Source organism: Bos javanicus, chromosome 4, assembly GCF_032452875.1.
Source record: "Bos javanicus breed banteng chromosome 4, ARS-OSU_banteng_1.0, whole genome shotgun sequence".
Lineage (NCBI taxonomy): Eukaryota > Metazoa > Chordata > Mammalia > Artiodactyla > Bovidae > Bos > Bos javanicus.
In genome coordinates this window covers 100,151,020-100,178,332 of record NC_083871.1, presented here as the reverse complement: position 1 = coordinate 100,178,332, position 27,313 = coordinate 100,151,020, and the positions used below count along the sequence as shown (strand labels likewise).

At 42.6% G+C, this 27,313-nt stretch overlaps 1 long non-coding RNA gene across 1 annotated transcript; it reads left to right on the top strand.

The window, feature by feature from the left end:
* The first annotated feature begins 10,498 nt into the window (after positions 1-10,498).
* On the top strand, positions 10,499-25,748 carry LOC133246464 (uncharacterized). Its single transcript, XR_009736047.1, has 2 exons — positions 10,499-10,958; positions 22,891-25,748. It is a non-coding gene; the product is annotated as an uncharacterized LOC133246464 (long non-coding RNA).
* The last annotated feature ends 1,565 nt before the right edge of the window (positions 25,749-27,313 follow it).

Genomic DNA, 27,313 nt, shown 5'->3' with positions numbered 1-27,313 from the left:
GGCTGGACATGGGGAAAATAGGGAGGTATTGATCAAAAAATACAGACTTCCAGTTATAAAAGTAACAAATTCTGGGGATCTAATACCTAGCATAATGATTATAGTTAATGATACTATAGCATACATCAGATATTGCTGAGAGAGTAGATTTAAATGTTCTCATGACTAAAAAGAAATACTAATTTTGGGGGATGAAAGTATTAGGTACTACTAACATGGTAATTATTTTGCAATATTTAAGTGTATCAAAAGAATACATTGTGCACTTTACCTTTTTTTTTTTTTTAACTTTGAAAGGAACAAGATTTAGTATTTACAGGTCCTGGAAATTACACAGGATGCCTGGGGGCCACACAGCAAGGTTGCAGGTAGAGAGAAGGTGTCATTGTACACATTAAACTTATACGATGTTATATGTCAATTACATCTTAATAAAGCTGGAAAATAAATACATAGGCCAATATTACCCACACCAAACACCTGTTGAGACAGGTAACCTACTCCCCCCCACCACCATGATCTCTGCAAGTATCCTAAGAAAATCCTCAGCATCTGTGGTCTTCAGGCCAGTGTGTCTGCAGTCAGCCCCTCAAATTCACTCTGTGATGTGAAGCAGATTGAGCAGGCCTTAAACCTACGGGCCACATGTGGCTTGTGATGGTTCAGCAGCAGCATTTTTTACCACCTATTGGCTTTAAGGTCCTGAACAAACTCCTAGCTCTCATCTGAACCAACGTTAAGCCACGACTTCCGACAATGGTACTCCTCCTTTCATCACAGCAGTAAGTGTCTTTGATTCCATCAGTCACTCTTCTTGCTCTCCTTTGACTTGGCAAATACCTCATGTGTTGCTTGATCTATGCTTTGTCCTTCTAACCGTCCCTACTGTCTAGAAATAATTCACTCTACATACACAAAACACACTAAACAGAAAAACAGCATGGCTGCTATGCAAGGGCCTCGTCTGATCACCTCTCCTGCTACCTGTTGGGGGCAGGCAGAGCTGGTGCACTCCAGTTCTGAAGCAGGGTTCTGCAGGTTGGAGGTTTCTCTGGAGATGGAGAAGCATCTATGCTCTTCTCAGTCCCCCAATATCCTCATTCTCCATCCTTGATGCCTCTGCTCCTAAAACATGTCATCACCTCCAATACAATGGGCCTGGCGCCCAGAACAGGCTCATTCACCCCAGGAGTCACCAGGGGATGCTGTGAAGGCTACAATCCACAGGAAGAAAGGCAGCCCTAGGCACAGCACTCCCTGCAGCTGAGTACTATGGAGGGGTCCCCCAGCCCCCAGCCCCACACCCAGCATCCCACGGAAGGAGCGTAGCAACTTGGACTTCAAATGTTATAGGTCCAATAACCCACTCTTGCCATCTATGCATGTAGGAAGATACACACACATGTACACACGGTTGTTTCTTTCCCCAAAGTCACATTCACGGCTTCGTAAGAGTTAAACCTAGAGGAGTTCCTAAAAAGGCCAAATACTGTAACCTCTCTGAGCCCTAGGCTAGACTCCCTAAACCCTATGTGAGCTTCCTCTCAGAGATGTCTGTTATTCTTCTTGCCATCTAACCTGCTGGGCAACTGAGTTTGTAACTTATAACAACATTGAATTTCCTAAAGAGGGGATTAGGGTCTCAAACCAGTCCCTCCTTAGTAGACACCTGTGCTGCATATGTAAATATGCCCAGGGGTTCTCTGGTGGCTCAGTGGTTAAGAATCTACCTGGCAATGCAGGAGACATGGGTTTGATCTCTGATCTAGGAAGATCCCACATGTCCTGGAGCAACTAGGCCTGTGCACCACAATTACTGAGCCTGTTTTCTAGAGCCCTGAAGCTACTGCAATGAGAAGCCTTCACACCGCAACTGGAGAGTAGCCCCTGCTCACCAAAACCAGAGAAAAAGCCCGTGTAGCAAGAAAGACCCAAAGCAGCCAAAAATAAAATAAATAAATAAAATTTAAATATATATATATATATATATATATATATATACACACACACACACACACCCACCCAAACTCTCCCCATTACAATAACCTTACTCTGCACAGGTATTGCTGAAGAACCATTCCATTAACTTTCCTATCACAAGACAAAAGAAAGTCTTTTGAGACTTTAAAGAGATATAAAGAGATATAAAAACAATTGGAAAGGAAGAGGAAAACATCACCATTTACAAATTCTATGATGATATACCAGACAACCCCCAAAAAGCCGACAGAGAAACTATCTCAAAACAATAAGAATATTTAGTAATGTAGCAGGCTCCAGAACTAATAAACAATAAACCTCTGAAGATAAAATGGGGAAAACAGGCACCATTTACAATAGGAACTAGAAAGAAAAAAGATAAAATTAACCAAAAATCTCAAAACCTATAGGGAAAAAAACCTTGAAAACAGTTCTGAAAGGAAACAAAAGAGGATCCGAACAAAGAGAAAGGAATACTGTGCTGTGATATGTCAACATTCTGTAAAGGAATTCATAAGCTTAATATATCAACATAAATACCAACAAACTTTTTTTTCTGGAGTAAGACAAGACGATTCTAATGTTCTCAGAGAAAATTCTGGAAAAGGTAATGAGTAGTATTTATATTTGGAGAAGGCAATGGCACCCCACTCCAGTACTCTTGCCTGGAAAATCCCATGGACGGAGGAGCCTGGTGGGCTGCAGTCCATGGGGTCGCTAGGAGTCGGACATGACTGAGCGATTCACTTTCACTCTTCACTTTCATGCACTGGAGAAGGAAATGGCAACCCACTCCAGTGTTCTTGCCTGAAGCATCCCAGGGACGGGGGAGCCTGGTGGGCGGCCGTCTCTGGGGTCGCACAGAGTCGGACACAACTGAAGCGACTTAGCAGCAGCAGCAGTATTTATATTAGTATTATTAATTATCACAGTAGTATTATTAAACTTCAAAATTTTAATTTAGTAGTACTAGTGAATAAATAAGCAGAAAGACTAGTGAAATGGTAGAAAATCTAGAAATAGTCTGGAGAATACCCAGAAATAGTCTTCCTTCCAATGAAGGAATTTGGTATATCAGAACGCTGGAAAATCTGTGGGGAAAACATGGACTTTTTGAATAAAGGTGTTATTACAACCTGGTAGGCCATCTGGAAACAATTTGTAAACCATACCTTCTGCCAAAAGCCAAGAAAATTTTTAAGTGGGTCAAGATTTAAATGTGATGACAAAAAAAAAGAAAAAAACATCAAAAAACATGAGAGAAATCTTGCACAACCTTAGAATGGTTAAAGCATTTCTAAAATGATTCAAAATCCAGATGAGAAAAAAAGGTTAAAATTGTTTACTTCATAAAAATTGAAACTTCTGCATGGATAAAAACAAACAGCCAAATGAACCATTATAAAACCAAAGACCAGTGACAAATAGAAAAATATTTTCAGTTCACATTCCACAGATAAAAAAGGCTCTTACAAAATGACAGGTAAAAAGATCAATGGCCCAAAGTTACATGGGTGAAGGATAGCCCATAAAAAGGAAATACAAATGTTCTACCTCACTCATAATAAAAGATGTAAATGAAAGACACTGAAATACCATTTTCTTAATTAACAAATGGACAAGAATCCTAAAGTTTAATAAGGCAGAAGACTGTAGAGGAAGCAGGATCTCTCACTTATGGCTGGTAGAGGTGTAAATTGATACAATCTGTTTGGAAGTAATTTGGTAATATTTCTTAAAGCACAAAAGTATGTTCCCTTTGATCCAACAATTCTACTGTCAGGGATTTATCCCTGAAAAGTTGGATCCCTTTGATCCAACAATCCTACTTTCAGGGATTTATCTCATTCTTTAACACATGCAAAATGAACCTGTGTACAAAATTATTGACTGAAACGTTGTAGGCAACAGTGAAAGATTAAAATCAACTTAGATTGGAATCAACTTTAATCAACATCTAAGTTGATTAAATAAGTTAAATGCAGGAAACGCAGGTTCGATCCCTCAGTTGGGAAGATCCCCTGGAGGAGGAGATGGCAACCCACTCCAGTATTTTTGCCTGGGAAATCCCATGGACAGAGGAGCCTGGTGGGCTACTGTCCATGGGGCCACAAAGAGACGGACATGACTGAGCACATTTATAGGAACTAAAAATACACACATTCACAGTTAAAGCAATTATGAACAATAAGATACAAGAAAGCCACAAGCCAATTGCCACTTCAGAGGTGCTGGGAGCAAAAGCAGGGAACTGCATGTGATCCCTGCGCACAGCACCACCATGAGGGCAAACAGACCACCTAAGCCACCCCTCTCGCCTGACCCACCAATCTGCCTCTACCTTCGCCCCACGAACCTGCCCTCCTTGGAGGGCAAGCAAGGGCGCCTATTACTTGTTTTCACTACCTCGTGCTACAACACGAGTCCCAGGAAAGCCTTGCCTGAATTTTTCATCTTGCCTCTTATCAATTTCTACTGATGAAAGAGTCTAAGGACCCAAGTCAGTAAGACAGCCACTAAATGGAATATTATACAACTCCAAAATGGAATGGAAAACTCTTAAGGAACTGCTATGGAAAAGTCTCCTAGAGAAGACATTAAGAGGGAAAATTAAGGTACAGAGTGTAGTGAACACTGTTGGTTGTTTTTAAAATTTTGGAGAGGAAAGCCTATATATTCATATTTGTTTGCACCTGCTTTAATAATACATCTTAAAGAATGTTTGTACCTATTTTAATAATACCTCTTAAAAATACTATGGGACAGCTGCTGGAGGAAGAGAAACTGGCAGGACAAGGGAGAGAATGGGGAAGGAGCCATTTTACTCTATTTAGAGTTTTCATTTTTGAACTATGCAAATGTATCACCTGTTTTTGAAAAACAGTAATTTTTTAAAGAACATGCTGAACAAGGGGGATTAAATGGTATTTCCCTTGATTAACAAAGGTCGTTAAAGCCACTCTCATGAAGCTTCCTGCTACAAACATCAATTAGACTACTCTCTGCATAGTGCATAGGGGGCCACTGTGCAATTCCACTCCCAACCTACGGGTTTCAGTCCCCAGGGTGGGGACATTGAACGGTCAGCCAAACCCCAACCATCCCTGAATTGGTGGGAAAAAAAATAAAGAATGCAAAAATAGATAACTTATTTCCCAAACCATACAGTAAATGTTTAATGCTGCTGCTGCTGCTGCTTAGACGCTCAGTCATGTCTGACTCTCTGCAACTCCATGGACTGTAGCCCGCCAGGCTCCTCTGTCCATGGGGATTCTCCAGGCCAGAATACTGGTATGGGTTGCCATTTCCTTCTCCAGGGGACCTTCCTGACCCAGTAAATGTTTACTGAGTTAATGCAAACTCAATATTCATTGTGGAGATACAACAAAATAATCTGTGATTATATTTTAAGATAAAAATTGCTTTTAGAGGCAAAATACAAAAGAACATACAGCCTAAATACATCTGACGCCACCCACTGGTTCACCATAATTGTTCTTTTATACATGATGGTGTGTGCTAAGTCACTTCAGTCATGTCCGACTCTTTGTGACCCTATGGACTGTAACCTTTCCAGGCTCCTCGGTCCATGGGATTCTCCAGGCAAAGATATGAGAGTGGGTTGCCATTTCCTCCTGCAGGGGATCTTACCGACCCAGGGATCGAACCCATGTCTCTTATGTCTCCTGCACTGGCAGGCAGGTTCTTTTCGACATGTAGCACCTGGAAAGCCATACATGAGGAGGCCGACAATTCTCTCAGAAGCAACATGTCAGGCTCTACTACTTGCCCACTTACTATATGATCTGTTAAGCTCAATTCTTATCTCAGAGACACCATGGGCATAGACAGATTTTTAAATTACTTTCTTTCCACTAGAACTGTGGCTATTTAAGCAACACTATCACTCTCTGAGTTAAAACAAAGAAGTGGGGGCCCTTCCTGCCTGCCCACTGTTGACGTATCTATTCCTCTGACTTGTGCGCAAAGCAAGAACGTGTTTGGAAAGGAGACTTTGCTCTATTTTCTGGGTGGCTAAGCTCCTGAATACTGCCTATATTCTCAGCCAGACTGGAAGCTGTGCCTTATTTATCTGAATGCTCAAAGAATAAGACGTATAAACTGGCACACAGGAGGTGCTCAGCAAAGATTTGGTAAATGAATGATAAGGTCAGAGAAAGGAAATTGAGCTACCAGTGGTTAGAATACAGCAGAGTCCAAGCCTTTCTTCTACTCAGTTCAGTTCAGTTCAGTTCAGTCGCTCAGTCGTGTCCGACTCTTTGCGACCCCATGAATCGCAGCAAATACAGGAGGGTTATTTAGGAAGCCTGAGAATTCTCCAGGGACACGGGCAATCCATGCAATTCAGTCAGAGAAGATGTACCCAGCGTGGGTGAAAGAGCTCAGAAGACTGGGAAGGAAGGTGCTACTAATAGCAAAGATCCCAATGGGAAGCTGAGTCTCAAAGAAAGGAAGTTCAAGGCCTGGATTATTGGAGAATGGAGGGAAAGAAAGGACAGAGGCAAATGGCAGAGTGGGTAGGACAGTCACAGCGGTGGACATGAGCCTCCATTTCCCTACCACCTTCCTTCTCTTTCCCCTGCTCCTCCCTTGAAAAGCTGGGCTGTGAGCTAGAGGGGGATCCTAATGTTGAGAAATAAAGTCCACACAACAGGTAACCACAAAAAAATTAAGATGAACAGGTAGAGCAAGAGCCATCCAAGGAAAATCGGGTGGAGGTGGCAATAGGGAGCTATTATGAGTTCTTGAGTAAGGAGATGACAAAAGTGATGGTTTGATAAAATCAGTTTGACCAGACATGCGAGATTTACTGGGGAGACTGCCAGACTGATCAAGCAGGATCCATGAATCGTTGGTAGAATGCTGAGAGCTGGAGTAAGAGTCAAGGCAAATGTTTCATTTCTAAGGAAGAAGACAGTTGCTGCCTGGAGGATCAGGTGTGAAGTGCAGGGAGATTATCATAGAAGACTCTGAGACATCTGAAAAACAGACAATGAGTTCCCCTGGTAGGAACTGGGTAACAGGGAAAAGAAGCTAGGATTCAGGGTGGGAAGATGATCAGTGAGGTTTACTAACGAGATGAGTAAGATTGTGGGGAGGAGCCCATTGAGGGGATGGCAGAATCATCTTCCTAAATACCCTCATGCAGATCTTCAGCTGGAGGGGGGTGCCCGTCCTGTCTTTGTGGTCCCACGGTACTGGACTTCCCCACATCAGTACATGTTCTCATATTTCAACTCAATGACAACTTCTATATTCTATGATAAGTCCATTGTCTGTAAGCTCGGGAAAGGCATAAAGGCTGTCACTTGGGAAGTCCCTTTTCTTGAAATCAGGGTCATCGAGTTCAGTGAACTTGAGACTTAGAAGACCTAAATGAGCTGCTTTCAGGTGACTCTACTCGCCAATCTGCCAAGGGGTCCATTTCCCTGGTAGCTCTCCCATAATAACTTTGCCTGTCTGAATTTGCACCACTGACAGGACCCAGCCTTTGACTGAATTGGTTTTGAGTCAGGTGCTCAGACTTGGTAGAACTCATGAATCTTTCCTTACTGAATGTCTCACTGAAGATAAGTGTTTTCAAGTTGCCTTCCTTGGAAGGAAAAGGCCGCTCAGAATAGAAACACACCACAAATCGTCTTCATCCAGAAATACGCTCCCCTCCCCGAATGAAGTCGACTTGCAGAGGGAGTCCCTGGAAAGCGCAGGGCCCAGGGTGGGACGTGGGTGAGGCGGAGGCTATTTTTGGGCGCTGATGTCGCCTCCTGACGGGCATTAGCGTCAGTGGGCGAAGGAGGGCCGGCCCATTGGACTGCGTCCTGCAGCCCACATCCCAGGAGCTGCTGGCTGACAAAGGTTCTTTTCTGCAAGGAAAAACGTACTGTGCAGATGAATAGTGGGTCTGTCTGAGGACTTGCTGGAGGGTGTTGGTGTGTTTCAAAAGCAGTCCTGGCTCGGGGACTGAAGAGCTTCATTCCCAGGCCAGCCTGGGTCTCCTCCCATCACACTCCCCCATCTTCCCACCTTCCTGGGCCTCCTTTGCTTTCTTTTGTCACCTGTCCTCCTTCCTTCCTCATGCCACCGGACAGCTGCCTTGGCAAGGAGGGAAGGGGCGGTGGTGAGGGGGCGGGGGTGGAGAATGCATTAGCCCCTCACCAGGAGGCAGGAGCAGCTGGGCCCACAGTTTTCAGGATCCCTGCCCAGACATGTGGCCAGAAACTGGGTCTTTCAGGACAGGAAGGACTGGATTTACTGCCTTTCACCCTGCTTGAACCCAGCGTGTTCTGGTGCACCTCTCAGATCATGTCCTAGTTTTTGAAATAAAAGGTATGTTGGTATGATGTAGATACAAGATTAAAAAAAAAACAAACCTGGAATCAGGGGAATTGATTGGAACAAGACTAAATTCATGTCAAGCTATCGAATTTGAGTTTTCCGAGTCCACCCTTCCTTGCCTCAAATAGGCCTCGTCCAACCCCAGAGCCCAGCAGTGAGCTGAGAATGGAGGTGGAGACCATCAGCTGGCCTCCCTGTCGGGAAGGCAGAGTTTGGATGGTCAGGAGTTCTTTGTGATGCAGGCAGTCCTGAGGACGCCTGCGCTCCTGACTCAGGGCCCCCTCATGGCTCAGAAAAGCAGGTAAGGGTCCTCTTGTCAAAAATGGTAGGCAGCCGGGGGCCTAGCCTAGCCTATAAAGGTTCATCTGCAAAATATCTCAGCACATATATGTATGCCTGAATGAGACCTGGTTTGGTTTTTGCAAGTCTGCAAACATTATGGAGTCATGTGTTCATTCATGAATGGTTCCTTTCACTCAATATTGTTGCTGAGGGTTTTTCCCCCAAGTTAATGCATGAGCTGTCGTGCATTCATTTTTTGGTACATATAGCACAGTTTATGCATTCATTTTCTCCTGGGTGGATATTGATGTTGTTTCCAGTTTTTTTCTTTTGTTTTTAGCAAGAGTTCTGCTACAAAGATTCTTGCACTCCTCTCCTAGAGTTCATATGGAGGAATTTCTCTAAGGGGTACACAGTGGAATTTCTGCGCCATGCAACGTCTTCAGCTTTTCTAGACACAGTACTTTTTCCCCAAAGTACTGATTTACATATCCACCAGTAGGGCTTTGCTCTCATCCATAGTATTGTCTGAATTATTCATTTCTGCCGGTCTGGTAGCATAAAATCATCATCTCCTCCTTGTTTTAATTTGCAGTCCATGTTTAATCATGAAATTAAGCAATTTTTTAAAATATGTTGTTGTCTGTGTTTCCTTTCCTATAATGTTCCTGCTCTCATATCTTTTGTATTTGTATAGTGTGGTTTAGCTGTTTCTTAGTGATTTTTGTAAGTTTTTTGTATTATATATTCTGGATAATAATCTCTTTTGTTTATATGTGTGACAAATACTTTCTCCCTGTTTGGAGCTTTTATTTTCACTCTTTTTATAGTCTTATAGCAGTTCTTAGGCTTCCAGGTGGCACCAGTGGTAAAGAACCTGCCTGCCAATGCAGCAGACGCAAGAGACCTGGGTTCTGTCCGGGGGTCGGGAAGATCCCCTGGAGGAGGACACGGCAACCCACTGCAGTATTCTTGCCTGGAAAAATCCCATGGACAGAGGAGCCTGGCTGGCTACAGTCCGTGGGGCCACAAAGAGTCAAACACGACTGAGCACTTGTCAGCAGCAGCAGCACAGCAGTTCTTAAGGAGGTAGAGTTTCCAATCTTTTCCTTGCTGCTTTGCACTTTTATGTAACATTTAAAAACTCCTCCCCCCTACCCTGATGTTCGATGTTTTAAAGATTAAAGATGTTCTATGCTTCTTCTAAAAGAGCTTAACATTTTGCCTTGTACCTTTGAGCCCTTAATCACTCTAAAATGATTTTTATATATGGAATGATATAGAGTTCCAATATCATTTACTTTCCATATGGATAATTACTGAAGGAAATTGCAACCCACTCCAGTATTCTTGCCTAGGAAATCCCATGAACAGAGGAGCCTGGCGGGCTACAGTTCATGGGGCCACAAGAGTCAGACATGACTTAGCAACTAAACAGCAATGAAATTATTGAATGGTGTTAACACTTCCCCGCTTTTCTGTAATGCCCCTTTTGCCAGATCAAATTTCCAAAATTGCTTAGGTCTATGTCTGGGCTGTTTTGTTCCAGTGGTCTTTCTGTCTCTCCCTGAACTAACACCTCACTGTCTTCATTATTATTTTATAATGAAGCTTGACACCTAAGAAGACAAATCCCTTCACTCTGTTCTTTTCCCTTCTAGACAGTGTTGGCTAGTCTCAGACTTTTGCCCTGCCACATAAAAGTCAGAGCCAGCTTGCCAACTTCCATGAAAAACTATGTTGGTATTTTTATTGGAAATGCTTTAAATCTCAAGTTCAAATTTGGAAAAATGCACATACTTTCCTTACACTTGTATTGCTATTATAAATGATAGCTTTATCAAATTAACATTTCCAAATGTTAACTGGTGTATAAAAATGCAATTGCCTTGTTTACACTGTGTTTATAATTGGCAACCTTGCCAACTTTTATTATTCCAACACACGGTCTATGAATCTATGCAAACAATCACATCATCTGTGAGTAATGACAGTGTGGTTTCTTCCTTTCTAATCCTTTACCTTATAAATCTTTCTTTTTCCCCTACTGTACTGGCTAGGAAGTGGTAAAAGCAGAGATTCTTGCTCATTCCTGCTTGCTAAAGGATCTGCTTTTTCAATTTCATCATTAAGTGTGATATTTGCTGTAAGGTTAGTTTTTTTTTTTTTTTCTTTGTACACTGATGTTCTTTATCCAGTTCAAAAAATTCCATTCTATTCCTGATATGTTGACTCTTTATCCTAAGTTGACGTTGGATTATATCAAACAGTTTTCTGCTTCTACTGAGACAATTTTTGTGAAAATTCATGTGAATTTTTTCACTGGATCTGTGAACATGGTAAGTTATATCAGTCTATTTCAAATGTTGAACCAGTCTCGGATTTCTGGGTTAAGTCTTTATTCCAATTTAGTTATGAATTGTTGCCTTATATATTATTCATTCAGTTTGCTAATATTTTGTTTAGGATATTTTTATCTGTGTTCACTGGGTAAAATCAGCCTACAGTTTTCCTTTCTTGTATTGTCCTCATCTGCTTTTGGTTTGAAGATTTTTTTATAGTTACATAAATTGAGCTGGGGAGTGTTCTTTCTTTTTCTATTCTAAGAGTTTGTGTAGTATTTTAATAATCTATTTCTTTAAGTCTAGAGAAACCTACCTATCAAAGTAGGGCTGGCATTTCCTAATGGGAAGATTCCCTATTACCAATTCAATTTATTTGATTCAGTGAGTATAGAGCTATTTCATTTTTGTATCACTTTAAAGTCAGTTTCAATATGTTATATATTCCTACTACTTTTGGTATGAATTTGTTCATAACAGTCTCTTACTATCTTTAATCTCTGCTGTATCTGCTACACATTCCCTTTCCTATTCCTCGTATCTGTTTCTATCTTTTTGCTTTGTCTCATCAACCTTTCTGGAAGTTTGTTAATTTAGTCATATCAAAGAACAAACTCTTTGTATTGATCATCATTTTATTCTCTATTTTACTCTATATTTGTTTTACTACTTCATTAATTTCTTCTCATATCTTTGTTGCTTTCTTTATTCAACTTTCTTTGAACTATTTAATGTTCTTTTACTAATTTCTTAAATTGAATGCTCAATTTCTTGATTTTTAGCCATTCTTATTTTGTAACATAAGCATTTAAAGCTATAAATTTCCCTCCAAATACCTCCTTACCTGCATTAACAAATTAAGATACGTAATACTCTCATTAGTTACAAGTCAACGTGTGTACTTCATTTTTCACAAAGCAGCCTATAGTTCAATGATTTTTCTACCAAACAAACACTCAAGTAACCATCAATTAGGTCAAAACATAGAATATTACTTGTATTCCCAGAAACCCCAGTGTTGGTTCCCAGTCACAGCACTATCCCACTCGACCTAGGCTAACCATTATCGTGACTTTTATGGTTATCTTTTTTCCCTAGTTTTAACTCCAAGGTGTTTGCCTCTAAACACAACAGTTTTGTTTTGTCAAACTGTTTGGTTTTTGTTTGTTTGGGTTTGTTTAAGATGGCTTCAGAGACCACATTCTTTTGAATTTGGTTTCTTTCAGTCAACATTAGGCTTGTGAGATGCACCCACTCATTGCTTATAACTGGAGTTTGTTATAATTGCTATACATCTCCATTGTATAAATACATCATGGCTAATCATCATTCTACTCTTAATGAATATCTGAGTTATTGCCAGTTTGGGGCCACTATGAATAATGTTGCTATGAATAGCTTTGAAAGTCCCTGAATGAATACATGTCTGTATTTCTGTTAATTATACACTTACCAGTAGAATTATAAACTCAAAGGGGGTGAAGAGCTTCAACAAGAGTAAATAATGACAGTTGTTTCCTAAAAGTGTCATACCCAATTACATTCCCACCAGTAGTGTAACAACTGGTCTATAATAATATATATAATGGGAAGAGGTAATATTTAAGAGATATTAATAGAATTTTTCAAAGAATTGATGAAAACCACAAATCCTGAGAATTAGGAAGCCCTATGAATTTCAAGAGATGTAAATTTTAAAAATCCACTTTGAGATTTTTTTTTTTAAGTCAAAGAATACTGAAGGAAAAAAAAGAAGATCTTAAAAGCAACCAGAGAGAAAATAAAAATTACCTATGACAGAATAACTATTAGATTTATTTGACCTCTTAATAGCAACAAGTGAACCCAGAAGACAGTAGAATATCTTCAAAGACCTAAGAGAGAATCTTAGAATGTCAACTTAGATAGTATATCCAGTGGTAGTTCCTTTCACGAACAAAAATGAAATAAATGTATTTCAGACCAAAAAAGACTGAAAAAATATACCAACAGCAGACTCTCACTAAAGCAAAAGACCAGATCACTGGTAAATTGTTGTGGAAGTCATTAAAAAACAGGAAATTCAAAGGAACCAAAATAGAAGCTATTGTAGATAACTTTGAAGTATCAACTCAATCCTCCTCCCCTTTATTCTGAAAACTGAAAAAAATATAATGTTCAAAAAGTTAACAACATGCCTCTCATACAAATACAAAAAAATAAACATATGTCAAGATGTGCCCAATTTGTTTCTCAGGAAATGAACAGGATAGTGAAGCTAGTTCAAAGGAAAAGTCATTAAATACACAGTCATTAAAGTAAGAAAATATTGGAATAAGATTACTAGGTTAGGTACAAAACTAGTTAACATGATTATTTTTTTTTATTCAGTGCTATTCTCCCAAATCTTCCCACCCTCTCCCTCTCCCACAGAGTCCATAAGACTGATCTATACATCAGTGTCTCTTTTGCTGTCTCGAACACAGGGTTATTGTTACCATCTTTCTAAATTCCATATATATGCGTTAGTATACTGTATTGGTGTTTTTCTTTCTGGCTTAATTCACTCTGTATAATAGGTTCCAGTTTCATCCACCTCATTAGAACTGATTCAAATGAATTCTTTTTAATGGCTGAGTAATATTCCATTGTGTATATGTACCACAGCTTTCTTATCCATTCATCTGCTGATGGGCATCTAGGTTGCTTCCATGTCCTGGCTATTATAAACAGTGTTGCGATGAACATTGGGGTACACGTGTCTCTTTCCCTTCTGGTTTCCTCAGTGTGTATGCCCAGCAGTGGGATTGCTGGATCATAAGGCAGTTCTATTTCTAGTTTTTTAAGGAATCTCCACAATGTTCTCCATAGTGGCTGTACTAGTTTGCATTCCCACCAACAGTGTAAGAGGGTTCCCTTTTCTCCACACCCTCTCCAGCATTTATTGCTTGTAGACTTATGGATTGCAGCCATTCTGACTGGCGTGAAATGGTACCTCATAGTGGTTTTGATTTGCATTTCTCTGATAATGAGTGATGTTGAGCATCTTTTCATGTGTTTGTTAGCCATCTGTATGTCTTCTTTGGAGAAATGTCTATTTAGTTCTTTGGCCCATTTTTTGATTGGCTCATTTATTTTTCTGGAGTTGAGCTGTAGGAGTTGCTTGTATATTTTTGAGATTAGTTGTTTGTCCGTTGCTTCATTTGCTATTATTTTCTCCCATTCTGAAGGCTGCCTTTTCACCTTGCTAATAGTTTCCTTTGATGTGCAGAAGCTTTTAAGTTTAATTAGGTCCCATTTGTTTATTTTTGCTTTTATTTCCAATATTCTGGGAGGTGGGTCATAGAGGATCCTGCTGTGATGTATGTCGGAGAGTGTTTTGCCTATGTTCTCCTCTAGGAGTTTTATAGTTTCTGGTCTTACGTTGAGATCTTTAATCCATTTTGAGTTTATTTTTGTGTATGGTGTTAGAAAGTGTTCTAGTTTCATTCTTTTACAAGTGGTTGTCCAGTTTCCCCAGCACCACTTGTTAAAGAGATTGTCTTTAATCCATTGTATATTCTTGCCTCCTTTGTCAAAGATAAGGTGTCCATATGTGCGTGGATTTATCTCTGGGCTTTCTATTTTGTTCCATTGATCAATATTTCAGGTGAAAAATTGAAAGCATTTCCTCTAAAGTCAGGAACAAGACAAGGGTGCCCACTTTCACCATTACTATTCAACATAGTTTTGGAAGTTTTGGCCACAGCAATCAGAGCAGAAAAAGAAATAAAAGGAATCCAAATTGGAAAAGAAGAAGTAAAACTCTCACTGTTTGCAGATGACATGATCCTTTACATAGAAAACCCTAAAGACTCCACCAGAAAATTACTAGAACTAATCAATGATTATAGTAAAGTTGCAGGATATAAAATCAACACACAGAAATCCCTTGCATTCCTATACACTAATAATGAGAAAACTGAAAGAGAAATTAAGGAAACAATTCCATTCACCATTGCAACGGAAAGAATAAAATACTTAGGAATATATCTACCTAAAGAAACTAAAGACTTATATATAGAAAACTATAAAACACTGGTGAAAGAAATCAAAGAGGACACTAATAGATGGAGAAATATACCATGTTCATGGATTGGAAGAATCAATATAGTGAAAATGAGTATACTACCCAAAGCAAATTATAGATTCAATGCAATCCCTATCAAGCTACCAACGATATTCTTCACAGGGCTAGAACAAATAATTTCACAATTTGTATGGAAATACAAAAAACCTCGAATAGCCAAAGCTATCTTGAGAAAGAAGAATGGAACAGGAGGAATCAACCTACCTGACTTCAGGCTCTATTACAAAGCCACAGTTATCAAGACAGTATGGTACTGGCACAAAGATAGTTAACATGATTATGAGCAATAAAGTCATAATCTTTGGTTATAATCTCTACAAGATAAAATTAACTGAATATCTACAGATAAACATTTATCTAAAAGTTTACCATGTAACTGCAGAATCTGGGTCTTGCATCAGTAGTAGAAAGTGAGTCATATAAATATACATTCCTCAAGATAATTAAAGAACCCTAAGGTGGTTAAGGAAGACTCCAATGTGACATTAAAAGGACAAGTTATCTTTCTTTTGCTTTTATTTCCAAATGTGAGATAATTATTCTTAACAGAATAAATCCCCACCTTAGTTAGAGAGTTTGGGATGGGCATGTACACACCACTATATTTAAAATGGATAATCAGCAAGGACCTACTATACAGCACTATAGTTAAAATATAGCCATTTTGTGGCAGCCATATTTGTCATTCTTATGCCAAAGAAGTATAAGCTGGTCTACAGACACAAAGAAGCATGAATCAGTCTAGAGAAAGAAGCAAAGAGTCCAGCTGGCCACAAGTGTGAGAGAGAAAAGTGAGAATGAAATACCTCCTGGCTCTTGATGGCTTTGCACCCACTTCCTAGTCCCAGGCCTTCATGAAGCTCAAGCTATTGTCTTGGCCTTGGATTCTTGAGATATTCCAATATTCATCCAATAAATTCCCTTTTGTGCTTAAAGTGAGTTTAGGGAGCTTAAAAATACAAGCAAAAACAAAAGAGTAACCCATATTTTGAAAACCTAGAGAATCAAGACAGAGAGCAATAAAAGACTTTGTCCAAGCAGTGCAGATCCACAGATCCTGGTGCAAGACCCCCTTCTTATGTCAAAAGACATCAGTTCTTATGTGTTTCTTGTTAGCCCAGGGTAAGGGTTCTCTGCTATGCGGCTAAGTACCATGCAGTAGACAATTAGTTAGGACTTACCATGAGCCAAGAGCTGCACTGGGCTAAGCCCGTGAACATATTTACATGACGTATGTGGCAGATCAAGGAGGACTGTCACATCTCTGTACTTCCCAGCACCTTATCAGCCAGACAGCTTATAGCTGAAATCTCACAGTCTGTGGCATGTCCTCTCTTGTCTACATTCATATGAAGAAAAGCACAAGAAAATCTCCGTAGCTCTTTGGTTTATCAGGTTAACTCAGGGGGTGCAATTATGAAATTAAAATACCAATATCTCCAGTAGGAATTTTCACTTTTATATTGGATTTTTTTTTAATATGTTCAAGCATTCAAGCTAATACTAGACACTAAGACCTCTCTAGAAAGATGCAAAGAAAAAGGAGAGAGAGTCACAGGGGCCAGAGAAGGCAGGGCAGTGATGAATGGATGGGAAGGTAGCTGCAGTGGGATAGGCCCCTGTGAGAGAGGGAAAGTGGGGCTGAAATGGCAAAAATTAAATCCGTTAATCTATGACAAACATGGGAAAACCAGACACTACTAATTGCTTGCTCTGCGTAAATCTTTATAAGTTTACCCTGGTGCATGTGATAGCAAATAAGAACCTAGAGAGGGGCTTTTATGAAAAAGCTTTTCTGAATACGTGAAATAACAAAAGGTCCAGTTCTCCACCTCAGCTCTTTTGTGCAATCACATCAAATAGAAACTCAGCAGGCCCGAGGGCCACTGCTGCTTCTAATTAAGGCCTCAAGGTAAGGCAGCGCTTTAGGGGGTATCTTCCCAGCAAAACAGAAATTCCACCTCTGTCTCTAGCAGCAGAAGGCTGTGTTTGTTCTCAGCTTGCATTAAAAGTGGCAGGCTGCACCTGCCTTCCAGACACCCTGCAAGCAAGCTTATTCTAACGCTGATGCTCTTGTTAAAACAACTCAAAGCCCGGGTAACAGATGTTAGATAGAGGAGGAATGAGAAGCAAAGCATTTTTCCTTTTTCTGTGTATTTTTTGTGTGTCTGTGTGTGCTGGGGAGGGGTTTCATACGTGAAAGAATTACTATTGCCTTCCTTGGCAAAACTGATACACCATCTGTCATAGAGGTGTCAACACTGAAATCCTGGGTGCTGGTGGAAGGACTTATTTCAGTCACCAGTCTCGAGAAGAGGGGTTCTCAAATGTCAGTGATCATTAGAACCACCAGAAGAGCTTATTCAACCACAGGTCAGCAGCCTTACCCTCAGAGTTGTTTTTTTTTTAATTTTTTTTTAACTTTTTGTTTTATATTGGAATATAGCTGATTAACCATGTTGTGAAAGTTTCAGGTGGACAGCACAGCAGCTCAGCCATGCATATACATGTATCCATTCTCCCTCAAACTTGCCTCCCATCCAGGCTGCCATATAATACTGAGCAGAGTTCCCTGTCCTATACAGTAGGTCCTTATTGGTTATCTATTTTAAATACAGCAGCGTGTATATGTCCATCCCAAACTTCCTAACCATTTCTTGCCCCCCCCCTTTCTCCCCTGACTCCTTCACAAGTAATCTTAAATTCATTCTCTAAGTCTGTGAGTCTGTTACCCTGAGAGTTTTTTATTCTGTAGGTCTGGGGTGGTATCCATGAATTAGCATTTCTAACAATTTCCAAGGTAAGGCTGATGTTGCCAGTTCAGGAAGCTCACCTTGAGAATCACTGTTCTAGGAGGGCAAAGAGAAAGCGAAAAAGTGAAGAATCATCGGCTATGGCAGCGCAGACCAGACTGATTGGTTTTTTGAGACACAGGTGGTAGACAAAGAGGAGACAGCTGTGTTTGGATCTGAGCCCGTCTGTGAAAGGGCAGGCTGACAGCAGGCAGAAGAGAGTTTTGAAATGATCACCAAGTGTGGAACAGCTCGTCCTGACAAGAGGATACTGAGCCAGAGAGCGGGATACACATTTGTTGTAGGAGGGGGCGGGGGTCTCCTTAACCCCTGCCCCAGCTTCCTAGGCTTCTATCAGGCCGTGGGTGGGGTCTAGCTCTTCTTTTCTCTCTTAGAGAGTGTGGGTGCCTAGGCTCCCCAGGCCCACCCCACCCCACCCCTCCACTTCCCTGTTACTGCCACCACTCTTGAACCTTGTAGGAAAACTGGGCTGGTGAGAAAGGATCCTCCTTAGTTTGGCTCCTAGTGATGGACGGCTGAGAAAGCATCTGGGTTTTGCTGTTTGGGCCTGAGCCACAGGGCACCGTCTGCCTCCAAACTCATGCCCTGCCAAAAGTCCCTCACAGTCAGTCCGGCCCGAGGTGGTCCTTTTGTCAATAGTAGGGGGGTGAGGAAGGGGTCCTGTCTTACAGGGGATGTTAAATGAATTAAACAAGGAGGCTGTTAGATTGAGGAGGCCCTAATGCAGAGGGTAGCCTACTTAAGCAAACCAAAGTCTAACCTGTAAATGCCTGAAAGTCAAGACGCTGCTACTGCTGCTTCTGCTGCTAAGTCCCTTCAGTCGTGTCCAACTCTGTGCGACCCCAGAGACGGCAGCCCACCAGGCTCCCCTGTCCCTGGGATTCTCCAGGCAAGAACACTGGAGTGGGTTGCCATTTCCTTCCAATGCATGAAAGTAGAAAGTGAAAGTGAAGTCGCTCAGTCGTGTCCGACTCTTGGCGACCCCATGGACTGCAGCCTACCAGGCTCCTGCGTCCATCGGATTTCCCAGGCAAGAGTACTGGAGTGGGGTGCCATTGCCTTCTCCAGGTCAAGACGCTAAGGACCACCATTCACAAACAGCTAACCAGGCTTCACGTTACAGCCAATCAGCCAAGGCTTCACACTATAGCCAATCACCAACCAGGCTTCAAGTTACAGCCAATCGGCCAACCAGACTTCACGTTACAGCCAATCAAATAGTTTCCTTACTTTTCTTCCTCACTTTCTCTCTCTGTCTCTCCTCAGCTCCTGCAGGTCAGAGGGCTCCTAACCACTTCCAGTTTGGTGCTGCTTGATTCCAGTCGATTTTTATTCAAATAAACTCTTAAGAGTCTTAATGTGCCTCAGTTTATCTTTGAACATGGGAATCAGAAATACAGCATTCATTTTCCCACATGGCTTCCCTTCCTCGCTTTCTTCCTCCCCCCACTCACCACTTTGCATCAGTCCTCAGTGAGACAGCACAGGGCTGTACTAAAGAAACAGCCTCGGCCCCTCATCTCAACCATGAGGCAGGAGTATGAGTGAGTCACAGCATAGCTGCCTATGTAATTTTCAGGCCCAGTATAAAATGAAAACGCAGATCCTCTTTTTCAAAAGTATTAAGAATTTCAAGATGACGCCAGCAGAGCTTTAAACCAAGCTTGAGGTTCCTCTGTGTACCGGACCTGGTCGTGAATCGTCTGTGGAAGCCTCAGCATGCAGGTAACAAGCTCCAAGCTTTCCCTGCTGCCCCCCACTGGGCTGGAGGGAGCCTCTCCCGTGGAAGGAATGGGAAGGGGAGTGAAGTCAAACAGGAAGCACAGTCCCTGTGACCTCTGAGACTTTGCGGGACCCTGGGAAGGCAGACACCAACTGCTAAAGAATAGATTATTGGAACAACTTCCCATGGCCAACACAATGTGGCTGACCATCTATATATCTGACTCTGCTTGCTGGCATTTTTCCAGCAAGGTTATCCAGGAAAGGTAAACACAGGAAACCCCTCGCTTTCAAGGGCAGGAAAGCAAAACTTAAACTAGGAGGCCCAGGCACTTTCTACTGTAGGATCACGGGGCATTTTTGACATCAGTTTCTGGATTCCTCTTCCAGTACTCAGAATTTTCATGTGCACATCAGACAGCTGAAGTACCTGGTCTCTAGTCTCTCCCAGTCCTATGAATATGTGCCCAGCCCTCTTTATAACAAGTTCCAAGTATCTAGCAGGGATAACAAACTACCCTAAACTTTGGTGACTTAAAACAACCACTCTGTTACTATCTCACAATTCTGTGGGCTATAAATTCAGAGAGGGCTCAACCATTCAAGTTTTCTGTTCCACATGGTATCAGTAAAGGACCCAAGGTGGCTACACTCACATGTCTTCATGGGGATGGCTAGAAAGCTGAGCCCAACTGCGACTGTCCTCTGGAGCACCCATACGTGGCCTTTCAAGCCTGGGGAACTCAAGGTAGTGAATTTTTAGATGGCAGTTCCCATGAGCTTCCAGAGCTCAGGGCTCCCAAAAGAGCATTCCAAGGTGCCCAGAAGGGAGTTTCAAGTCTAACCATGGAATTCCCAGAATGTCACTTCCACTGTGTTCTGTAGGTCAAGAAAATCACCAAGGTAAGCTCAGATCCAGGTAGAGGAGAATTGGGCTCCACGCTTCAATGAAGAAGTAGCAAAGGATCTGTGGCCATTATTGATCCATTGTGGATGCTGATTATACAAGAAAGAAAATAGGAAACTCCAATCAGTATCCCCCAGGTCAGAGAGAAAAGTCTAAGTTCAACAATGAAATATTAGTCCTGAGCTGTGCTCAGTTGTGTCCAACTCTTTGCTACCCCATGGACTGTAGCCTGGCAGGCCTCTCTGTCCATGGGATTTTCCAGGCAAGAATACTGGATTGGGTTGCCATTTCCTCCTCCCAGGGTTCCTCCCAACTCAGGGATTGAACCCGCGTCTCTTGAGTCTCCTGCATTGGCAGACAGATTCTTTACCACTGAGCCACCCGGGAAGCCCAAAATGTTAGGGAATGTACATTTTATCTTTTAAATTACAGTGCTTAAGTTACAATGCTTAGGTCCTATTTTTACATTGATTTGTCAACATTTTTATTTTGACCAATTGTATGAAATAAGAATCTCTACTGTAAGTTTCTAGAAATTCAAGAACTTAGCTCCATGACAATTTCTTATTTGTCCTTCAGGATTGAAAGCACAAAGCACAGGGTGTGCTTGCTAATTTAGTGCAAAAACAAGCAAACAAAAAAAACAGGCACCCATTATTTTTGCCCTGGAGCCTCCTGCTACAGCCTCCACAGTTAATATTGTGAGGCACCAGTCCCTAGAGCTAAGTCGCCTTTGTTGTCGGCCATCTGCTTGTCTTCTCTCCACTTTATCCTGGCAGAACCTGCCATTTTCCAGAGCACTCTTCAGCCCCATTCCTCTCAAACACAGAGACTCTTTCTCTGACTGCTTCTAACTTCAGCTGGGTAACGTGCCTCACTCCAGAATTCCAAGGAAAGCCAACATTTTCCTGAGATTTTGAAATAGCCACCATCTACCAACCCCTCCATGAAATTAAAAGACACTTGCTCCTTGGAAGAAAAGTTATGACCAACCTAGACAGCATACTAAAAAGCAGAGACATTAGTTTGCCGACAAAGATCCATCTAGTCAAAGCTTTGGTATTTCCAGTAGTCATGTATGGATGTGAGAGTTGGACCATAAAGAAAGTTGAGTGCCAAAGAATTGATGCTTTTGAACTGTGGTGTTGGAAAAGACTCTTGAGAGTCCCTTGGATAGCAAGAAGATCCAACCAGTCCATCCTAAAGGAAATCAATCCTGAATATTCATTGGAAGGACTAATGCTAAAGCTGAAACACTAATACTTTGGCCACCTAATGGGAAGAACTGACTCATTGGAAAAGACCCTGATGCTGTGAATGATTGAAGGCAGGAGGAGAAGGGGACAACAGAGGATGAGATGATTTGATGGCATCACCGACTCAGTGGACATGAGTTTGAGTAAACTCTGGGAGTTGGTGATGGACAGGGAGGCCTGGCGTGCTGCGATTCATGGGGTCACAAAGAGTCGGACACGACTGAGCGACTGAACTGAACTGAACTGAACCAACCCCTCTGGGCTTTCCCGGTGGCAAGTGGTAAAAAAAATCCACCTGCAATGCAGGAGATGCAGGTTCCATCCCTCCCTGGGTCAGGAAAATCCCCTGGAGGAGAGCAGGGTAACCCATGCCAGCATTCTTGCCTGCAGAATCCCATGGACAGAGGAGCCTGGCGGGCTACAATCCATAGTGTCTCAAAGAGTCAGACACGACTGAAGTGGCTGAGCACGCATGCACACCAACCCTGCTCCTGAAGATGTTACTGGTCGGGCCCCTGACAGTCTGGCTAATGATCTCACCCCAGAGGCCATCCCACCCTCAGCTCCTGCTGACCCCATCAATGGTTCATCACGCCCTGCACGCCTCAGAATCCTCGCACCCTCTGTTGCCCTGGTAACCATCTCTGGGCTTCCTCACCCCTTTCCTCACGCCTAGAGTGCCTTCTCCAATAGTCTTTGTAAAATTGTACCTCCACTTTTAGACTATCCTTCCCCATTAAGCCTTTTCCAGTTAGCCTCGTGACTACCCTTGCCTCACTTTAAACCCCAACACTCCTGCCTGTGCTCCACGCCACCTCTCTCCCTATGGCCTGTGTATCCCATGAAGGCTGTTTCTGACTTGTCACACATGACTTGTCATTTCCCTCCAAAATGCAAACACTCTGAGACCAGAGACCACGGTTTGTGTGTGTGTGTGTATGTAGTTTTTATTATTATTATTAATATGCAGTACAGAGAATAGGATCGGGCTTCACAATATATGCTCTAAAGATGCATATCGAAATTAAAATGTCTAAAAAATGTTTTATAAATTGTGCCAGACATGTTATTCAATTCACACATTTAATTCTCATCTATCCCACTCATTAATTCTTCCTCTCAGGTCTAATTTTAACAAAATTCCACCAGAAGGAAAGAATTTGGATGCCCACACAGTTTATTAGAATGGGATTTGGCATCTGGGACAAGTTCGCGAGGCTCAGCACGTCAGATAAAGACATGAACATTGTCAAATGGGTCAGTGGCAGTGGTTGCCTGATATGTGAGCTGCAGTTGCATTAGGAAGAATGGAGAAGGAAACAAAATCGCCTGAGCCATGGGAACCAGGCATTTGTGAGCCCCAAGAAGTCTGTTTCCTGTTCTGGAGGAGGGGAGCTGTCCTGTGGAGGAGTTGTGAAGGAGGAAGTTGTGGAAGTGAGGGGTAGACCTCCAATCTCACACCCTCACAAAGGTCACACTTTAATTATTTTATTGTATCTTTTACAAAAACTGGAACCAGACAGAATGAGAACAAGCCACAGAAACTCAATCTTGGCTCCTCTCAGGCAACTGAGCCCCAAACCACAACCCTAAAGTCTATTTGCTATTGAACAGGAGATTCAAGGACCAAAAAGCACTGGCACATCGAGTGGGCTCGTTGGCTCAGTTGCCGAATTGGAGACTTGGGGACATTTGCCAACAGCCTGCTCCGGAACACTCTGTCCCTGCCCAAATCAACTGCAGTAATTAGCTTTGGTCATTAGTTTCAAGTAAATAATCTCCTTGTCACAGCTGGGATCCTTTATCAGAACGGCGGACATGAGGGTTTGCAGAAGCAAATGATTTTTCTTCCCCTCTGAATTCCCCGGAACACTAAGTCATGACCCAGAGATCTGAATAAGGCATAGAAACTCCCAAAGATGCCTAAAATTTGGAGGAATAGCTCTGCCTAAAGGGCGGAATCACCGGGTATTAACAACAAATGTAAAACAACAACAAAACTTTTGAAATGGTTATTGATCTTTTCTTCGACTCAAAGCTCAAGTTCAGATCAACAAACTTGCTGAAGTATGTGCTGTATACATGCCAGGAAATGTACTTGCTACATGCCAGGCTCCCAAGGAGCCTAGGAGGAGACTGACAAGGAAACTGGTAATAAGTGCACTGGTGATGTACTCTGATAGCAGAACGCAGAGAGGGAGGGCGCCCTAACCCAGCCTGCTTCTTCAGGGAAGACTTCCTGGACATGTGACTCCAACACTGATTTAAGAAGGGAAGTAGCCATCAGGAGCACTTCTGTAAGACTCACATAGGAGGGAGGCATGGGGTTGATTCTGAGCCTTCTGAAACAACTGGCAAAACACATGTTCTCAACCTTCTATGCCTTGGTATCCCATCATTATGGGGCTTCCCAGATAGTGGGTTAAAAAAAACCCGCTGTCAATGCAAGAGACATAAGAGACTCAGGTTCGATCTCTGGATCAGGAAGATCCCCTGGAGGAGGGCATGGCAACCCATTCCAGTATTCCTGCCTGGAGAATCCCATGGACTGAGGAGCCTGGTGGTCTACAGTCCATGGGGTTGCAGAGTCAGACACGACTGAAATGACTTAGCAAGCACACATGCATGCATCCCATCATTATGCCCATTTCAGAGAAGGAGGAAGTGAAAAGAGAGACTTCAGCTCTGTCCTTGGATTGCCTGTGGGGATGGAGTTAGAGGCACAGTGCTGGTCGTACCCCCACCAGCCTCAGGAGTGCCCATGGTGGCAGAATGGCTGGTCCCTGAAACTTTAAGGTCTGTCCCCACCCCCAAGCACTGCCAGGGGCATATGCTGCACCCTTAGTGCCAGGGGTATGGTCATTGCCAAAGAGAGGGCCAGATAGCTTAATACCTCAAAGCCTGCCTGGGCGACTTCCCTGGTGGTCCAGTGGCTAAGACTCCACACTCTCAGTGCAAGGGGCTTGGGTTTAATCCCTGATCAGAGAACCAGATCCCACATGCTGCAACTAAGACCCGGCACCGCCAAATAAATAAACATTTTTTTAAAATAAAAAGGACATTAAAAAAAAAAAAACCTCCCTGGGCCAGAGCACAACACCAAAGCCCAGTCTCCTTTCAGTGCAGCATAGGCTCACTGTGGGATTCAGCCCAGGGCTGCACGACAGAAGAAAAGAGACATGGATAGTTAGAGGGCAAAAGGGACGAGTGGTCTCTTATGTTGATTGGAAATCACAAGTTGGGGAAAAAAGGCAAAGAGGTTAGTAATTCCATGGTGGTTAAGAGTATGGGTTTTGCAATCAGACAGCTCTGAATTTAAGCCCCAGCCCTGCTACTTCCTGGTCTTCCCCGGTGGCGCAGCAATAAAGAACTCATCTGCAATGCAGGAGACACAAATTCAATCCCTGGGTCAGGAAGAGTCACGACTGACTCGTAGCGACCCCATGGACTGTAGCCCACCAGGCTCCTCCATCCATGGGATTTTCTAGGCATAAGTACTGGAGTGGCTTGCCATTGCCTTCTCCGGGAGAAGGGAATGGCAACCCACTATTCTAACTTTGGAAATCCCATGGTTGGAGGAGCCTGACAGGCTACAGTCCGTGGAGTCACAAAAGAGTTGAACACAACTCAGCAGCTAAAACAACAAGCTGTAGGGATACATCCCCCCCATCTCCCTGCACCTCGTTTCCTTATCTGCAAAGTGGTGCAATAGTAGTTACCCAAGTGGGTTGATGTGAAAGTTAAATGCAGTAACACATGTGAACACTTCATGCAATGTCTGGAACATAGTAGCTACTCAGTAAATACTAACCATTGCTTATTCTATCCATTTTCATTCCCCACGACCACACACAGGATGCCTGAGTTCACTAAGTTTTTTACCAGAATCATCTGGATGATTGCCTTCTTTTGATAAATTTGGAGACAACCAATGATATTTCACACTAACATATTTTTTTGTAATAAAAAAATGAAAAATTACTTTCTAGTAGCAAAGAAGTTGGATGTCATCACCGACTCAATGGACATGAGTTTGAGCAAGCTCCAGGAGATGGGGAAGAACAGGGAAGCCTGGCGTGCTGAAGTCCATGGGGTTGCAAAGAGTTGTGCATGACTGAGTGACTGAACAACAACAAGCAAAGAAGAGTTCCTGGAGAAGATCAGAGCTAGAACAAGGGTATCCAACCAGGAAGTGGTTCTCATGTCCTTTGAGGCAGAAAGGACTCCTTCAATTGGACTGTGCCTTACTGGTGGCCAGCCCTGGCTCACAGGCACATTTAGTGATGTGTAATGTCTTAGAACAGATAACCTCTTTGAAGAGTCTGGCTGGACCACAGCAATCCTAGTCCTGGGGTGAGATGAAACAGGGCAAAAAAGACATTTGCCATTTGTTCATCTGAACTAATTCATATCACTTTTACTTTGATTAGCACCTGATCCATTCAAGGCACTGCTTCAGAAACCACTGTCTTGGTCAGGGACAATCAGGGGTCAAGCTGCCAAATGGACTGTCCCTTGATTATGAAATTAACCCTCTACATCCACAGTTGTGATCACAGTCAGCAATCTATACTTATTTAAGGCTGTGTAATAGGTCAGCACTTGAAATTCCCATTCATATCCACGACCCTCCTATGAGAGCAACAACTCAGGATTTTTATCCCTCTCTCTTACAGAGGAGGAAACAGTCTGAGAGCTTAAGTACCTATCCGGTTCTGTCCACCTAGCTACTGCTACTAAGTTGCTTCAGTCATGTCCGACTCTGTGCAACCCGATAGACTGCAGCCCACCAGGCTCCCCCATCCCTGGGGTTCTCCAGGCAAGAACACTGGAGTGGGTTGCCATTTCCTCCTCCAATGCATAAAAGTGAAAAGTGAAAGTGAAGTCGCTCAGTCGTGTCTGACCCTCAGTGACCCCATGGACTGCAGCCTACCAGGCTTCTCCATCCATGGGATTTTCCAGGCAAGAGTACTGGAGTGGGGTGCCATTGCCTTCTCCGAGGTGGAGAAACCAGGGCTTTACATCCTGGCCTCCTGATTCCAAAACTCATTGTCACTAAGTCAGGCAGCTTTTGCCACATAGAAGGGACATGCTACCCATTGTTTATCCTTTGGAACCCAAAGGACACATTTCTAGGACAGCTGGCTCTGATCAGAATGTAGGCTATGACCCTGGAGCCATTCATCCCCATTTATGTCATACTCTGGCCATCCACAGAGAGAATTTTGCAACTGGCTTTATCACAGTCCAAATTCTGTGGTTATCAGAATGATAAATTTTATTCTTTCAGCTGGCCAAGACTGAGGAGAGGGCAACCTTGGGGATTTACAGACCTGCTCAGGAGAGGAGGAATGTTCATTCCCAATGGAAAATTGCATGCACTGCTCCAGCTAGCCCAAGCTCTCTGACCTTCAAGACATACACTGTATCTTTTCTCAGGCTCTAGTTATGACCAACCTAGATAGCATATTCAAAAGCAGAGACATTACTTTGCCAACCAAGGTCCGTCTAGTCAAGGCTATGGTTTTTCCTGTGGTCATGTATGG